This window comes from Pinus tabuliformis, chromosome 9, assembly GCF_031772625.1.
Source record: "Pinus tabuliformis cultivar Carrire ecotype Pingquan chromosome 9, CPIR1, whole genome shotgun sequence".
Taxonomy (NCBI): Eukaryota; Viridiplantae; Streptophyta; class Pinopsida; order Pinales; family Pinaceae; genus Pinus; species Pinus tabuliformis.
The window spans coordinates 1,371,522,663-1,371,540,044 of NC_142307.1; positions in this window are offsets into that span (position 1 = coordinate 1,371,522,663).

Sequence of the window (17,382 nt, forward strand, 5' to 3'; positions counted from 1 at the left end):
AATTTAATTCAAAATTTATAGCAATATTCACAAACATGCAATACGAAAAACCACAAATGCACAATATTTTTCTAGGGGAGCCCAACTCGGAAAAACCCTCAAGCCTCTTTGCATTAATCAGATGAATAGAGAATGTATTACAATTGCTTGCTTGCTCTGAGCTCAACCTACAAGTGAATAACCTATCTCTCTGCTTAATGAGAAGCTCTGACCCAGACTTAGTCAATTTATTCCTTTATTGAGCCCCTATTTCGTTGCGCAAATATTGAAGAATTAGCCCCATAGTTTTTAGTAATTTTCCTCCAATTGATTGTGCAATTCCCAAGGATTGATCATCTGACTGCATGCAACACCTGTACACTCAAACTAGTTTACAACTACTTATTACACTGCTTTGGAATCTCCACCACAACTGAGGAACTCAAATTCCTTGCATGCACTAGCTATTTTGAGTCGAATGATTAGTTAACTAGATGATCACTAAGTTAGACTGTTGTCCCATTGAACAACTAACCTTCCACTATCTCCATTAATTGTTAGAACTAGTTTAATGAAATACAACTAGAAATAACCAAACTAGATTACTAAAATTTAGCAATCACGTGTGCTTAACTAAACTCCAAACCCTCTAAGTCAAATTTTTTGAGCTAACTGAGTGACAAGAGCCATGTCACACAAGTTAACTGCCTCCAAGTTTTATGCTAATGTGGAAATTTGAATTTTCTTAATTTGACCAAGGCAAAGTCAAATTGAGCCTTTCTTTCTACACTTCTCAACACCACCTCTTAGCAAGAAATGGATTATCGACCACCCCTATGTTGCACCTGTGGAATTCAAACTTCCCTCTTAACAAATCGTTTGTCAAGATGTCAACATATTGTTCCTCTATCAGAATGTATTGTAGAAACATTATCTGCTTCTACACACAGTCCCGTAAATGATGATATCGAATATCTATATGCTTGGATCGATAATGAAATATTGGGTTCTCATAAAGCTTAATGAAACTATGATTATCACAATAGATCATAGTTGGATCCATCATATGACCAAATAGTCCCAAAAGTATCTTTCTTATCCAAATCACCTCACATGTTGCTTGACTTGCAACTATGTATTCAACTTCTACTGAGATGAGTGTCACATACCTCTACTTCCTATTGTACCAGGAAACTGATACAGACCCAACACTAAAAATTCCACCTAATGTAATCTTTCAGTCAGATGGAATCCCTGCCTAATCTACATATGTGAAGCCACATAACTTCAATCCCTTTGTTCACTTCTACCATAATCCATACTGGGTAGTGCCTCGAGGTACCGTAAAACAATCTTAAGTTGCTTCCAATATAATTTGGCCAACCTTTCCATAAATTAGCTTAGTTGTTTGACTGCATAACACATATTTGGTCGTGCATTCACAAGATACATCAGTAAAGCCACTAGATGTCGGTAAATGGTAGCATCCACCTCTTCACCTGAAGTGGCATTCTCCTTCCTCCAGTTGGTCGCTAGAGGTGTCTCCATGGGATTACAACTCTCCATGAGAAATATCTGCAATATCACATTGGCATACTTACCTTGAGACACAAGAAATCCCCATTACCTTGCCATACTTCCAACCCGAGGAAGTAGTGCATGAGTCCCATGTCCTTCATCTCAAATTCCCTTGCACGGTCCTCCTTGCAAGAGCTAGTCAAATTCTCATCACTTGAAAATATTAAATCATCAACATATAAAACAATGATAAGAAATTTATCTTCTACCAAAATATGATAGAGGTTCGCATCCACTTCACTTTTGGTGAAGCGCAAACCAATGAGATAACTATCGATCCTAGTGTACCAAGCTCAGGGTGCTTGTTTGAGACCGTACAATGCTCGTCTGAGTCTGCACACATGGGACTCTAGATAAAATGTCTCAAATCCTTTTGGTTGCTCGATGTACACTTCATACTCAATAAAATCATTGAGATTTTTTTTTTTACATCCATATGGTGGATATTCCACCCGATCTATGCAGTTAGTGTAAGAATTGATCTAATGGATGAATACCTTGCTACATGAGAAAAGGTTTCCTCATAGTCAATTCCATCAACTTGAGGGAATCCTTTGGCACCAAATTTGGCCTTATACTTCTCTATGCTTCAATTTTTTGCATGCTTAACCTTAAAGATCAATCTCAAACCCACAATAGATTTATCTATCAGTCTTGGGACCACTTCCCAAACACTTCTCTTCATGATGGATTCATATTCTTCCACCATTGCATCAATCCAAAAGGGTTTCTCTATTGCTTCCTCAAAATAGGATGGCTTAGTCTCTACAAGCTCAGTCATTAGAGCCATGTAGCTAGTGTACCTCTTAGGTGACCTCCTTTACTTGCACAAATTTGAAGGAGTTCCCACATTCTCACTCACATCCTGCACTAATTTATCAACTTCCTTGGTTCTTTTTCTATCTTCTCTAAATGGTTCTTCTTGAGTGGATGTCTCCATTGTTCCTCCTCTCTATTCCTCCATTTGTGGTGCTCCAACACTTCTTAAGGATCCTCTTGAGGCTCCTGCTTTAGAGCTAAAATCTCCTCTTATGGTGGGATATGAAGCTCCCTCTCAAGAGTGCACTGCATCACTTTCTCCTCATCAAAATTTACATCCCTTCACACAACTATCATTTTGAGGGAAGGTAAGTACACACAATAATTGTGTGGATTTTTGGTGTAACCCACGAAAAATCCCAACTCTGATGTCATCTCAAGCTTCTTCCTCAAATATTTGGAGACATGGCAGTAAACAGAGGCTCCAAAAATTCTTAAGTGAGACACATTTGTCTTTCTCCCCAATAAAGCCTCCTTCGGTGTAATCATACCAAGAATTCAATGAGGACTCTGGTTCTACAAGTAGACTATTATGTTACATGCCTTTTCTAACAAATGTAGTGGTAGTACTTGGTTATGTAGCATATCTATCGCAACTCCTACAATTCTTCGATTCTTCCTCTCAGCTATCCCATTTTGTTGCGGGTTGTGGGGTGTTTCATCTCTCTTCGAATGCCTCTTTCAAATAAAACTCCTTGGAGTCATTCAAAACATACTCATCTCATTTTTTCTCCTAAGATAATTCACCTTCTTACTGGTCTCTTTCTCAACTATTGCCTTCAATTCTACAAACTTTGACAATGTGTCATCCTTCTTCCACATGAATAAGGTCCAACACTTCCTTGAGAAATAATCAATAAAAATAACAAAATATTTATGTCTGGCAGTGGAGGCTATTGAGAAAGGTCCACAAACATCAGAGTGGAATATTTCCAAGACTGCATGTTCTTTTTTGTCTCGATCATAGAATATGGATTTCACATGCTTCCACAAGGTACAACCCTTGCAGAAATCCTACTGTTCAAGTGCTCCTTTCATGAGACCAGTGGTTATTTGCTGCATAATTTTCAAGGTGCCATGATGCAAATGGCCCAATCTCATGTGCCAGAGTTCACCAATATTGCAAGCCTTCACTTTGTCTACCTTACTGCTTAATGAAACACAATCTTCCACATCAACTTGTATAGGTTCCTCACACGAGCCTCGATTTGCTTCACCTTTACATTAGCTATGTGCCTCAGAAAGGCTTTACCATTACCGAAGATTACATCATAGCCATGATCTTTCAAAACTGCTACAGAGATGAGGTTCTTCTTTAGGCCTAGCACAAACATGACATCTTTGAGGCAAAGAGGGGATCTCGAATCCCTCTTAAAGGTTACTACACAAATCTTGGTAGCACTATACCTTTTGTCATCCCCAAGCTCAATATGCATATGGATATCTTTCTCCTATAGGTCATTGAAAAACTATCTACACCTTGTCATGTGGAACGAGGCACCGAAATCCAAGTACCGTACACTCCCCATCAAAGGGTTGGCCATGTATGTGATAAGGGTGAAATCTAGCTCAAATTGTGAAGCCAATGCTTCACTTGTTGCTCCTCCTAAGTTCTTCTTGCCAGAATTGTTATGTGGACACTTTGTATCATAGTGCTTGAATTCATGACAATTGAAGCATTTGATTTCGGACAAGTCTTTCTTCTTTCCCCCTTTGCTGGATTCTAGTTTGGTTTGAGATTTCTTCCCTTTTGATTTCTTCCCTTTCTAACCAATGAAAAGTTTTCTTCATCCTCTCCCTTGGATGAGGTTCCATCTCTAGTATTTCACCTAATCTCTTCTGTACCAGATCGAATCATAAGAATTCCCAATTCGGTAACTTCTCCCTCGTGTTCACTGAGTCTTGGTAGCTATGCCAAATTTTGGAAAGGCCTAGAAGAGCTAGGCTCACTAGGTCATCTTCTATAATATTCACACCAACCCCTCCAAGCTCATCCCAAACCCGTGTAAATCTGGTGAGATACCATGGAATAATATCATTCTTCTGCATCTTAGTATTTCAAAGTTTGTCTTTGAGGGCCCATTTTCTATGGTCACTGCTATTCTAGAATAGCTCTGTCAGTGCATGCCAAATTATGAAAGGAGTTTCTTTCCCATGTAGATGTGAGGAAATATGGTCTCACACTCCCTCCAATATTATTCTCCTCGCCTTGGCTATATCTTTCTTCCATTGGGCTAGGTTTTGGGCATCAATTGATCCAGGTTTTGAAATTTTTGTCTTGACATAATCTATTAATCCATTGCCATCAAGCACTACTTCCATGCGATCCTTCCATGCAATAAAATTCGAGTTTCCTTCTGAGGAGTACTCTAATCTCAGTCCGTTGAAGGTTATTCTCCCAACTTTGAAGAAATCCTGCTACACTGAAGCTGCAAATTCGAACCTCCTAAGGGAAAACATATAAATTATTGTTTTAATGTGAATCATGCTCTGATACCTTATATTAATATGGTGATATAATTGGAACTGCTCAAGAAATTTAATCTAAAATCAAGAGACAAAATTCTATTATACTGATTTACGAAATTTAATTCACAATTTAGAACAACATTCACAAACATGCAATAAGAAAAACCACACATGAACAATAATTTTCTAAGGGAACCCAACTTGGAAAAACCCCTAAAGCCTCTTTGAATTAATCAGATGAAGAGAGAATGTATTACAATTTCCTGCTTGCTCTAAGCTCAACCTACAAGTGAATAACCTATCTATCTACTTAATGAGAATCTTTGACCTAGACTTAGTCAATTTCTTCCTCTTCTTGAGCCCCTATTTCCTTGCGAAATTCTTAAATAATTATCCCCTATTTTTTAGAAATTTTCCTCCAATTGATTATGCAATTCCAAAGGATTGATAATCTGAATACATGCAACACCTGTACACTCAAACTAGTTTACAATTGCTTGTTACATTACCTTGGAATCTCCACCATAGCTGAGGAACTCAAATTCCTTGCATGTACTAGCTATTTTTAGTTGACTGATCAGTTAATTGGATGATCACTGAGTTAGAACATTGTCCCACTGCATAACTGACCTTCCACTAGTTCCATTAATTGTAAGAACTAGTTTAACTAAATACAACTGGAAATAACTGAATTGGATTACTAAAATTTAGAAATCACACATGCTTAACTAATCTCCAAGCCCTTTAACTCAAATTTACTGAGCTAACTGAGTGACAAGAGCCACGTCACACAAGCTAACTGCCTCCAAGTTGTTTGTTGATGTGGAAATTCTAATTTTCTCAATTTGACCAAGAAAAAGTCAAATTGAGCTTTTCTTGCTACACTTCTCAAAACCACCCACCAATATTTATGCAGGCCCTTATCCCTTAGTAGGAAATTAAAGGATGAGGGGTTTTCATATTTGAACATAAACAATTTTGTTTATTTTACATAATGTTTCTAAGGATATAAAAATAATAATATTTTGTTCATATATTTAAAACAACATGACAAACAAAAGAAGCTTCCCTCAAAAAAATAAATTTAGAAAATATACCACATGACTCGTTCAAGTAGTTATGTCCAACAACCCTTTCCTTACAGTTTTAGAATCTAAATGCTTTCCCTAACTATTTGGATGCAATTTTTGCTTTTGGTTTCGTCCTTTTGTTTCCAATTGTTAAATTGAAATTAATGTCATTATCACTAAAGCATTGGATTCTTCATTGATAGTGAGTACAAATATGAGTATGCCATTATGTGTCTTTTAGTTTTCTTCTCAAAAAGTTTTATAAACATCTTGGTTTCTTTCATTCATCACAGAATATATGTACAAAGTTTTTAATAACATTTCTTGTGTTGTTTTAATTTGTCAATTTTTCTTTGTATCACAACAAGTTTTCATATGTTATATTCCTTCATATATGGTTTAGGATTGTTTTGGTTCTGTCATATGTTTGATATTTCAGCAGTAAGCAACATTTTATCACAATTTTTCTTTCTAAAAGCATTTGAGTACTTTGTGAATTGCAGTCATATGGTGTTTGTGACTTCAAGAGATCTAGAATATTACAACAAATTTAGATCTTGTAATTTTGTCATGCTCTATAGAATAATTTTAAGAGTCACTTAAACTATTGAATATATATTTTAGCTATCCCAGTAGAAGATAGAATAATTTAGGGTTTGATATTGCCTTATACACATATATCATAATGTTCTCCTATAGACAATATGAATATAACTTTTATTAGAAGCAAAATATTTTTCATTACTTGGGCTGTAATGTCTATGCAAAGAGAAGTGTTGTCTCAGTTGAATTGGGACCCACAGAACTGTGATAGATTTAAAAATAAAATTATTAACTTTCTTAACAAACATTGAACACAACTATTAAATATTACATTCCAAATGATTTGATGCTAGGGTTATTTACAAAATTTTTCTACATCTCAATATATTCCAATCCAAGTTAATTGATGCAATGGATACTTCAGATTTTACAACAGTAAATATTGTTGCAATATTATTACAATGGGTTTGGGTTCTTATGTTTACGTGGTGTAGATTAAAATTCAAATCTTTCTATTTACTTGGTGCAGAGTCAAATACATATGAGTATGGCTACAATTGTTTTTTCATATACACCATTATTACACTTCACCTATCTTAGCATTGCTTCAAATGCAATGCAATATGATTTTTATAGAATAGTACAAGACCAAATTGAAATCCCTAGTTCAAACAAACTTTTCTTTTAAAATAGATAACTACCAAGGCAAATAACAGTAAAACAAGAAAGAATTTTATTTTGCGTAAAAGATGAAGCTGCACATCCATGAAGTCAATATAAGCATCCCCATGAGATATATATTTCTAAAATAAATGGGAGAATTGAATTTAAGGACAATAATTGTCTAGTTAAAAAAGCATGATTTGCAAAAATATTCTTGAATCAAAATAAAACGTAAATTAGTAAAAACCACAACTACTATACATTTCTGTATGGACATTTTGAAAAAGATTTAATAGATCAAGGGTAGAATTTTACCCAAAATATATATTTTTCTTGTTTTAGTTCCCACAGGGACATTAAATTCTGTTTCACAACCTTCTTATCCAATAATGGGAAACAATAGGGTAGATAGTGGTTCACGTCCTCTGTTGAATTGTGACGTGGATATGGCTGTCACTATTGATTAGAATGATCCTAGCTTTATTTTCCTAAGATTGGGTTGACAAGATTCCACATTCTCATATTTACATTTAACTTCTCATCTCCAAGCCCTCATGGTCATCCTTGACTGGTATCGTCCTTCTGCTCCCATGATTTTAAAATATTTTGGCAATGAGTTTTCATTTTTAAGCTTATTAGGAAAACCTCATAAAATTACTATCCTTGAAAATAGCTCATACTCAGGTAAATAACCTATTCACCATAAGTTATCATCCACCATAATTTAAGCAAGTATTAGCAAAAAAAGTGAATAGGAACAAGATGAAAATAAACATATCTACTAAGTTTTCTTCAACGCTTTAATATGTAGAAGTAAACGTGTAAATCTGCAAACTTAGTAGTAGTTACTACCCAACAAAAATATGCAAGTCCTTATCCCTTTGTAAGAATTAATTTTTCTACTTCATATATCAATTTACAATTTTACTAAAAACATAACATCCACTTAAATCACAGAGACTACTCTACCCTTCAACACTAATTAATATTAAAGTCATACTCCTAAACCACTTATAGTTATCCACATTGCTATCATTATCACTTATATTAAATTTTCCATGTACATACCAAATATACACCCATCTAAAAACCTAATCAAAATTATTACACCCACTTTGTAACTTCCTTAATGAAAAAAATGTACAATTATCAACCAAATCAAGTACTAATAATATTATTCCTTTACGAAGTACTAAATGAACTATTAAAGTGTTTGATATACCTATATATTTGACACTTGAACTTCTTCTCGACACACTTTACTAGAATATTGTCTACCAGACCACTTCATAGTTATCCACATTGCTATCATTATCACTTATATTAAATTTTCCATGCACATACCAAATATACACCCATCTAAAAACCTAATCAAAATTATTACACCCACTTTGTAACTTCCTTAATGAAAAAATGTACAATTATCAACAAAATCAAGTACTAATAATATTATTCCTTTACGAAGTACTAAATGAACTATTAAAGTGTTTGATATACCTATATATTTGACACTTGAACTTCTTCTCGACACACTTTACTAGAATATTGTCTACAAGAAAATAAAATATTTTATGAGGTTGAAATTGAATTGCAGGGAATGTATTCATGTCTCCTCAACTTCGTAATCATCTCTAACGATAAATGGTAATTAATCTTTAATAGTATAGTTCGTATTAAAGAACACAAAACAAAGACATTATTCACATTTTCTATAAAATAATATATGGGATAAAAAATCAGGTCATTTGATCATTCTAATGTCAAAATCTAGGAATGTCTTATAATAAAATGAAAGTTCAAAATGACATCAACAACATGTGCCACAATTAATGACGGGCTTGACATACATTTGTTTATGTTCCCCAAAGACATTAAGGGAAATATTAATATCGATACATTGAGGGAAAAACCCCTCTTTACTAACTTGCATTATAGGCTTTGACATGTGTTTCATACCTACCTATTGGTATACAACATTACTTGAGATTCTTTGAATTTGATTAAACACATGAATTCATATTAAAAAAATTTACACCTTATTCCTCATTGAAAGTCTATTTCCATATGTCTACTTACACCTTATTCCTCATTTTATTTTGAAGTCTATTTCGATATGTCTACCTAAATGAAGTCTATTTCCATATGTCTACCTACAAATATTAGCCCAGAGAAAATATTCATCATCTTCCTTCCACAAGGTTTTTAACACTTTTTGCAGTAATTCACATCAAAACATTTCATGAAATTCTTCTTGAAATAAGAAATTATTATTTCTCTTCAAGTAATTGTGGAATTAAATGATTACTGAATTCCAAGCGAGGATAATGTCATTTTCAAGCAAGTGTGGCATTAAATGATTACTTAATTCCAAACGAGGATAATACCAATGTTATGTCTTTTAATAACTCATCATTTTCCTTAACCCATTTCCCACTTTGAATGTCGAACGCTGTAAACTTCAATGAAATTAATAGGAACTAGCCACTTGAGGATGGCCTCCATCTTTATGGGATCTATTTTGAATTCTTGTCCACCAATAATGTACCCAAGATACACCAATGACTATTTAGAAAACTCACATTTCTTAACGTTAGCTGGTAGTTGATGACACTTTAGCGTCTCTAATACTTGCATGAGATGTGAGATGTTAAAAGCCAATATATCATCCAAATATACTATTATATAATAATATAATTAAGGACATAATACATCATTTATCAATCACCTAATCATATTTGTTACATTACATAAACCAAAAGGCATGATGGAACATCCGTATGAATTTTTCCTTTCCTTGAAGGTGGTCTTCTAGGTGTCTTGTTATGTAAAATGTACTTGGTGGTATCCCAACTTGAGATAGAACTTGGTGAAGTACTTGGCATGCTACAACCAATTTAAAAAATCTTTGATCTTGGGAAAATTCTACCGATACTTGAATGTAATCTTGTTCAAAGCTCTAGATTCAATAAACATTCACCATTTCCCATCCTTCATGGGTATTATGATGACAACTGACCCAAAAGATGAGGTGATTGGTTGAATGCCTCATTGGGTTCCTTCTACCTTTAACTTATATTCCCTTAATGCAACAACTAATCATAACTAATATAGAACCCTTGCAATAACCTATGATGATTGAGTTAGTTGTGAAATAACCTAGTAATACCCTAAAAAATATAGCAATTTTGAAGCTAGATGTGGCTAAGTATAGACCTAAATAGCAAATTTAGAAGAGAAAAATCAAGAATTGGCTAAGATCAATCAAGAAGGGAGTAGGTTTGGTGCATGGGTTGTGAGAAGAATGGTCAATATGTTAATGAGTATCCATTATTGGGAGGAGGAATTGTGCATATCCCACCCATGGGGCAGTTGTTAGGTTTATTCTTAGGTGAATATTGTGATTTTTATAGAGGATATTTTCACCCTTTGCGAAATTTTTTGATATTACAAAGATATCCCTATACATTAGTGCATGTGCATTGTGAGTTGGACTAGATAAATATACATAGTACTCATAATTGTAGGGTGTTATAGGCCATGGCTAAAAGGATCCGAAAAAACTCTTTCTTTATAAGAGAAGATCATCCAAAGTAGGGATTTGGAAGCAAAGGATATGCAAGAGGATATAGAGGAACTGTAAATGATTAAGTAAGAATAAGACTTATTTATTGCTATAACCATGTGACAATATTGGACATATTTATAAACAATTTCTACATCCTAGTAAGCAATAGAGTGGTTATTGTAGAGAGATTGCACATGCTACTAAATATTTCCTTGACATGATTGAAAAATGGGATTCTTAATCCAAAACAAAGTATTATTAACTAAGGAAAATTTTAAGAATGGAAATTTATCTTAAAGTATAGAAACCTTGGTGAATCTTACTAATCTCTAATATGCAAACAATATAATTTTGACGATATTTTTGTAAAAAAATTTCAAACATCCAATGATTTTATATAGTCTATGTTAAATTCTGGTGACTTTTAAGGAAAGTTAATTTTATTTTATAAAATTTGGGTGAATACTTTCTAGAAAAAATGGAAATTGGTAAATTTGTTTCTAGGTGCAAAGACATGGAAAATTCACCCCAAAATTTTTCCTTACTATTAACTTGGTTATTATTGAACCTTGGATGATTAGGAAAATTGAAAGATAAATAATTAACATTGTAAATAGCAGTGGCACGAATAAAAGTGAAGAAATTGGGGAGACAAGACCATTTAAATAAGTCCCTAGTGTGCCAAAGTTTGATGTGATGATGAAAAATGTTTTTTTTTTTCAATCCTTGGAATAGTAAGAAGATTACAATTAAAAAAAATTATAGGAGAATGCATGAGTTTCTAATCTAGGGGGATATGGGTGGCCACTCGCCTATTGTACTTGAACCCCCACCACTATTTCTTTCAGTTTCCTTAGTTGTAGAGAAATTTACTATTTTTGCAAATTTTCAGGAACCTAAACTTCTGGAGTCGTTTTGGGGCTCTAAACGATGTTTTTATAGAAAACAGGAAAACCAAAAGCCGTACCCAAGGGGCAATTGAAAGTTGTTGCACTTGGATCAATCTTTCTAACGAGGTATTGTACGCATCAAATAGATACCATAGGCCAAAGTGGTGACCCCGCAAAGTTCATGTACCAACTAACCCCAACAAGACCCACTAGAGTTTGGTACTTCATCTCCTAGTGTTAGGTTTTTGGATGTTTATGGTTTTCCATTGTTTCTAAATAATAAAAAAGCCTTCAAGCCTCGTTGTAACATAGATTGGAAGACATGTAGCAGTGACATATTTTTTCAGAGATAAGATACCATTGCTTGAGTAAGTTTATTTCCAGTCTGCATGCAAAGAGTTGGAGTATTTGTTAATAATGAATTGAAGTTCAGTTTTCATTGTAGCTATGTTTTTTTTTTTAAGTATATATTTCATTTCCTCCCTGCATAAATTTGGATTAGTTGCAATTCTTGGTAAACACATCATAGTAAGAAGGAACCAATGAAGCTTATCTATATAAATTCAAGTAATTTGTTAGAATCCTAGGTAGTGAGAATATGGATAGGAAGTTGTGGACCTCCTTTAGATAGTTGAATGAAGGAGGAGAGGACAACAGAACTACCATTAATAACCAGTTGTAAAGTAACACTTCGAGGATAGGAAAAAGAAAAAGAAAAATATGTACTACATAATATACATTGGATGCCCAATTTACTAATTACAATTTCAAAGATGTTACTAGTCTCAGCCTCTCCAGGGACTACAACATTCGCCTTGCGGTCAAAGTGGATTGACACTACATTAATTTGTCTTGTTTTTGCAATTTTAACCAAAGTTTCAAGAAAATTCTTAATATTTCTATTTTCCCATAAATTCAAAAATAATTTTCTAATTTTCTCCAAAACTTATTTCTAAAATTTGATTGGATGAGGAAGATATGATGGGACATAATTCCCTTGGTGAAGGGTGTTTTATTTTCGATATTTTTTAGTGTCTGATAGTTCATTCAAAAAAAAGTGTGAGAGGCCATTATGTTGGTGAGTGCTTTGACACAGACACTATTATTCTACTATTCTACCCAATGATGCCATACTTGATGTCGTTATAGGTCTTCCACATAGGCGAGGGGAGGGGCACTCAACAAATATCCAATTAAATTTTTTATGTTTCCCTATGCAAAGCTTTTATGTGTGGAGGATGGGGTATGTGCAGGAGAACAGGGGTGTAGAGGAAACTTTATTCCGTAGCGACAAATTTAATTTTCAAACACAGTTGCATAGAGCTATGAATCTGTGCAGAATGAAGGATGTGTGGAGGATGGGGTATATGTGGGAGAATTGGGGTGTAGAGGAAACTTTATTCCATCAACATGTAATTAATTTAACCATGAACAAATCCAAAATTAATATTTCTTTGTTTCATTAGATGGATATTTCTTGTGCGAAAATTTCACTATGCAGAGGGTGAGGTATATGCGGGAGAATGGGGGTGTAGAGGGAATTTTAATTTGTAGGAAAAAAATTAATTTTAAACTATTTTACATTTAAAACTTTTGTAGATTTAGTTGTGCAGGAGAGAAATTTCATATAGCTATGAATTTGTTTGAAATGAAGGATGTATGGAGGATGGGGTATGTACATGAGAACAAGGTTACAAAGGTAACTTTATTCCGTGGACACGTAATTAATTTAACTATGAACAAAAACTTTAATTTCTAATGTATTAATATATCACGTTTTCCTGTTACATATGTACAAATTTTCTTAATATACAAATTGATTAAGGTTGGACTATTTTGGTTTGCATTTTTTACACTAAAAGTTTCAATTCCTCTTTTGCACTCCGAAAAAAGAAAACATTCACTGTTTGAAGGATGTGTGGAGGACGGGGTATGTGTGGGAGAATAGGGGTGCAGATAGAACTTTATTTCGTCGATGCATAATTAATTTTACTATGAACAAATGTCGAATTAATATTATTATGTTTCATTGTGTAGATCTTCCTTGTGCGAAGAACTAGGTATGTTCTAGAGAATGAAGGTGCAGAGGGAACTTTATTCTACATGGACAAAATTAATTTTAAACTATTTTCCATTTCAAACTGTTATGGATTTAGCTATGCAAGAATGTAATTGCATAGAGATATGAATCTATGCGGAATGAAGGATGTGTGAAGGAAGGAGTATGTGTGAGAGAACAATTTTAGACACGAAATTTATTTTAAATTCTTTTACATTTAATTTTTTTATAGATTTAGTTGCACGGGAGAGCAGTTGCATAGAGTTATGAATCTATTCGGAATGAAGGATGTGTGGGAGAAACCGGGGGGGGGGGGGGGGGAATTCCTTCCGTTAGTACTATGACACTAACAAAAAGAAATGTATTTCTAGTGCATTTATCTTTTATTATTTCATTTTAAGCTATTTTCCATTTAAAACTTTTACAGATTTAGTTGTGTGGGAGAACAATTGCATAGAGTTGTGAATCTATGTGCAATGAAAGATGTGCAGAGGACAAGGTATAGGTATATAGGGGGTGTTCCTTCGGTTATTGCAATTACACTAACAACAAGCCATTTATTGGAAATGAATTTATCTTTTATTGTTTCATTTTAAGTTGTTTTCCATTTAAAACTTTTACAGATTTAGCTATGTGAGAGAACAATTGCATAGAGTTGTGAATTTTTGCATGATGAATGATGTGTAGAGGATGAGGTATGTGTAGGAGAGATGGGGTGCAGAGGGAACTTCTTTGCGCAAGAAATATATTAATTTTATACTCTTTTCCATTTAAAAATTTTACAAATTTAGTTGTGTGAGAGAGCAGTTTAGTTTAACTAGGAACAAAAACTTTGATTCATAATGTAATAGGCATAGTTAGAAAGAGTAGTTTGTACACTAGAAATAAAAAATATTTCACATTTTTCTTGCTAGTGAATATAACATTTTCCTCGGCATCAAAGTGTGTTGAATTTAAATTATTTGAGTGTAACATAAACCTTTTTCTGCAATGTTGTGGTTTTTTGGATAAATTTTGAGTCGACGAATTTCTTGTCTGAAACAACTGAAAAATCGTTATATAAACATATTTTGAAGTGTTCACTATCTACAGAATGATAATTACAAACCTTTTAAGTGGGAAAAACCTATCCAATATTTATAGAATTGACATTTCTAATGAGTGCCTTGTTGCATGTGACTATCAAAACACATGAATTAACAAAGAGACTTAAAGGTACATCTGTTCCGAGCTAAAAAACCTATTATTTCTCATGTTTTCTTTGTATTATCACTTTTCTCTTTCATAGTAGCTACTAGCATGTTGATATTGTCAAAATTTTATAGAAGTCACTAACATAATTGATAAAATTCTAAAATTTAGAATAAAAATGAGTAACTATAACTCTCATGAACCACACTATTATTAGACAAAATAGTAATGAAACTTCGTAAGTTCTGGCATAATTGGGTAGAGTGGCGGGGCATTTCATCAGTTAGTTCTTTGACATTGAGAGCAAGACAGGAGTTGCTAGTGAGTTTTACCTTTTAATATTTCCTTTTAAGCTCATTTCCATTGAAAACTTTTACAAATTTAATTGTGTGGGACAACAATTTCATAGAGCCATGAATATGTGAGGAATGAAGGATATGTGAAGGATGATGTATGTGTGGGAAAATGGGGTGTAGAGGGAAATCTATTCTAGAAACCCAAAATTAATTCGACTAGGAACATAAGCTTTAATTCGTAATGTAACCGGATCATTATAAGAATGGTCAGTTTCAAACTAGAAAAGATCAATTTCTTGGTATTCAATGTTTTTAAATACTATGTGCATTTGTGATTCCACATTTGTGGATTAAATACTTATTAATATTTCCATTTAAATAAGAAACATTAATTTACACCAACAACTTTACCATAAATTATTAATCACTAATACGAAAAAACATCCTTTTTGATATTATTCAAAACTTTTCATTAAGAAGAAAGTTTCAATTTCATAGAACTTACATTCATTCAATCAACATGATGGAATATCTAAATGAAACATTCCAAAGGGTTTTATCCTTCAAATCAATGTTCGTATAGAATAAAAAATTTCAAAAAAAATTGCCCTCCAATAGGCCCCAACACAAAACTATAGCTCGTTCCAAGCCAGTCAGTCCTTCTGCTATCACCATGGGTTTGGGAACATTTGCGCATTCCGTACATCTAAAAGATATTTTTTGTAGCATTAACAACAAATAGATGGAATCTTGGATCATTGAACAAATTCTTCATTTCCTCATCCAACAAGTTTTTTGATGCTTTCACAATGCACTATATGCCCATATTATCAACATCGAACATTATCATCAAATAGATTTTTAACAAAAGTTAGGTCCATTCATTTTCATTGAGGCCCTTAAGAATTTAGCAGCTTAGAGGTGACCAAGTCCTTTGTCTATCACTAACCTCTACCTACTTCGTGCTGCTCCACCTTCTCATTTCCTTAGCAAAGATTGGCATGACCTTGACCTCTTTACCTTCTTCATGATGCCTACAGGGTTGGTGTAAAGAGTGGTCTTTTCTACCCACCAAGGGAGGGGATGAAAATCCTCATGCTAACCTCGTATGCATGATGATAAAATCTCGATCCTCATTTACAACCCACATTGCAGGGACCACTCGGGATCGCAGGGCCTTCCCATAATCGTAGGGCTCTCCCATAATCCCTATCGAGTTAACTTAATTGGTGCAGTTGTGACCTGTTGTATAAACCATACTATTGAGGTGAACAGGCCCTCTATTTTTTGGACCACCTGGGGCGATTAGGCCACCACTGGTATAAAAATTCCCCTATTTCTCTTTTGCCATCTTTAGCTCTCTCAACGATGTCTCTTCTTTTATAGCTGCATCATACTAGAATGCCAAACAATATAGGCTCTTCCTCGCTACACTCTCTTCATTTCACCATTCCTTTTATGGAATTTCTTTTTCTAATTTTTTATTGGCTGAGTGAGCTTTCATGGGACATAATTCCACTAGTGGAGGGTGTTTTATTTTCAATATTTTTTAATGTGTGACAATTAAATTTAAATAATAAAAAAAACTAATTTTGTGATTGTCCATTATGTCGGTGAGTGCTCTGACATTGACATTGTTATGCTACAACTCTTCCTAATGATGCCATGATTGACATGATTGTAGGTCCTTTATGTCGCTGAGGGGATGGAGAGTGGGGGGGGTGGGGTAGGCTAACAAAATATATAATTAATATTCTTGTGTTTCATTGTGCAAAGCTTCCTTATGTGGAGATTTCCTTGTGCAAAGATTTCACTCTGCGGAGGAAGCTTCCTCCACACAATGAAAATTACGCACAAGGAAAGCTCCGCATAAGGAAGCTTCTAGTGGCACAAATTAAGAAACTTAGATATCATGTCAGGTAATTCATCTCTTCCATCGAGAGAATCTAGTTGTAGCTTTAAATTTTAAAGTGAATTATATTCTTTGTACCTATTACTGTGCCCTTTATTTTACTTTGCAACTAATCTCTTCTACTATCAAGCTTATTTCTAATTCTTCTCTTGGCCTCGTTGTAATGGGAGATAAAAGAGTAATTTTTTAAAGCAAAGGATAATGGATGAAAGCTAAAGGAATACACCTTTATTGATTTTTTTTATGTTTATGTTCGTCTTGGTAAAGGAAACCCATGATTCTAACACACAATGCATTAGCCAGCATTGGCAACTTTCACATAACGAGACTAGGACACCGCTAATATAA